At 35.9% G+C, this 2,392-nt stretch overlaps 1 non-coding gene across 1 annotated transcript; it reads left to right on the top strand.

The window, feature by feature from the left end:
* Positions 1-630: 630 nt before the first annotated feature.
* Positions 631-736, top strand: LOC121217010 (small nucleolar RNA R71). The gene has a single exon (XR_005913205.1). It is a non-coding gene; the product is annotated as a small nucleolar RNA R71 (small nucleolar RNA).
* Positions 737-2,392: the final 1,656 nt, after the last annotated feature.

Below are 2,392 nucleotides of genomic sequence, written 5' to 3'. Positions count from 1 at the left end.
CTTTGATTTATGCTTGTTGATTTTTGAGTGCCGTCTCAGTATTCTGAAAACGAATTTCTGACACCGAGATGAATTTGGTTAGCATCTCCTCAAGGTTCAGCTTTTTTTCTTGCTGGTAAGGTGGTTGTTGAAAACCCAGAGATATTGTGGCCTTTGATTTCCTTGATGCCCCACAAGAAATTGGGATGGTTCCTCCAACCTGCACTATAAGTGTTACTATATGGGTTATTTTGGGATCTAAAATTATTGTTACCCATTTATTGGACTTGTTCCTCCTCGATGCTAGGGTTTAAGGTTTGATATTCTGCACATGCTCCTCCTCCATTCGAATCACACCTCATCACTGGATGTACCTGAGTAGAACCACACAAACCGTCAATCTTTTTATTTAAGAGCTCTACTTGGTTAGATAGCATAGTAACCACGTCGAGGTTGAAAACACCGGCTTCTTTCATCAGCTTTGTTCTCATAACTTGCCACTGATAGTTATTCAGTGACATCTCCTCAATAAATTCGTAAGTCACCTCAGGTGTCTTATTATTGGTAGTTCCTCCAACGGCTACATCAATCGTCTGTTGAGTCGAAGGATTCAGGCCATTATGGAACGTTTGAACTTGTAGCTAAAGTGGTAACCCATGGTAAGGGCACCTTCTCAAAAGGTCCTTGTATCTCTCCCATGCATCATAGAGTGTTTCTAAATCCATCTGTACAAAAGAAGAGATATCATTATGTAATTTGGCTATTTTAGTCAGTGAAAATTATTTTAATAAAAAAATTTCAGTCATCTGTTCCCAAGTAGTGATTTACCCTCGTGGTAACGAGTTCAACCACTGTTTAGCTTTGTTCCTCAACGAAAAGGGAAATAACCGAAGACGTATGCCATCACCAAAAAAGCCATTAATTTTAAAGGTATCGCAAAATTCTATGAAATTTGCCAAGTGAGCATTGGGATCCTCGTCATGAAAACCATCAAACTGAACAAATTGTTGTATCATTTGAATTATGTTAGGTTTCAGTTCAAAATTATTTGCAGCAATAGCAGGTCTAACTATACTTGACTCAGTTCCTGTTAAATTAGGTTTAGCATAATTATAATAGTGCGCAGAGCAGGATTTTGATTAGCAGTAATTGCAGGAGGTAGCGGATTTTCTTGGTTTTCAGCCATCTCCTCAGTTGTGGTTTGAATATTGTCCTCTTGCTCGTTCTCTGTGTATCTTAAGCTTCGCCTTATTTCTCTTTGGTTTCTGCGAACTGTGTGACCAATCTCACTGTCAAAAAGTAATGGTCCTGACGGGTTTCTTCTAGTCATAAACTATAAAAACCTGCCAGAAAAAGGGAAAAAGAAGAATTAGTAATAAAAAAATTAGAATAAAATTTAAATTGCAATAAAAGTAAATGGCTAAAGTAATAAAAATCAAGTGTTCCTAATATCTTAGTTCCCCAGCAACGGCGCCAAAAACTTGATACGTGATATTTGTGACAGGTTTTAAATATTTATAATGAATCATTCTTGAAACTAACTATTATCACAATGAAGGCAAGTGTACCTATCGAACAGTAGTATAGCTTTAGCAAGACCGGATTGTCGAACCCAAAGGAACTAAAAGTACTAGTAATGACTGTCTTTTTATTATCTAGTCTAAGAATAATGGGGTTTGTTTTAACTAACTAATTAACTAAACTAAGAATTCAAAGAAAATATAATTAGGGAATTACTTTTGGAAAAACTCGATTGATTAAGACAATACCTAAGGAAAAATCCACCTAGACTTCACTTGTTATTTGACTCTGAATCAGACGATTTATTCATGTGACTTGATTCCTAGAAATCCCTAAGTTATATTATTATCCCTCTCGAGACTAAGAACGTCTAACCCTAGGTTGAATAATTGAAATCTCTTTCTAATTAACTCCCTAAGGTTGCATTAACTTGATCTATGGATCCCCTTATTAGGTTTCACCCTAATTCGGAAAAATCTTGCCACCCTATCTCTAGGCGCTCAATCAACTCTACTTAATTATGACAAATGTACTCTTAGACAGGGTCTATTCCTCCTCTGAATAAGAGCTTAACTTGAATCAATATCCTGGAATATTAAGACAAGAATTAAGAACACATAATTAAGAACAAGCCAAATATTTATCATACAATTCAGATAATAATAACAAGATCTGGTTTAGGTTTCATTCCCCTTAGGTATTTAGGGGTTTTAGTTCATAACTAAAAAGTTAAACATCTCAGAAGAATAATGAATACAAAACATAAAGAAAAACCCAAAACTCCTGAAGGGAAATTGAGGGGAGATCTTCATTCTTGATGATGAATTTGGCTTCTGAGATGGATCAATCGGCTTTCTTTGAGTAGTTCCCTGTTTCCTTCTCCGTGTCCCTT

This window comes from Gossypium hirsutum, chromosome A02 (genome assembly GCF_007990345.1).
Source record: "Gossypium hirsutum isolate 1008001.06 chromosome A02, Gossypium_hirsutum_v2.1, whole genome shotgun sequence".
Taxonomy (NCBI): Eukaryota; Viridiplantae; Streptophyta; class Magnoliopsida; order Malvales; family Malvaceae; genus Gossypium; species Gossypium hirsutum.
This window is presented reverse-complemented; position numbering and strand designations above follow the sequence as displayed.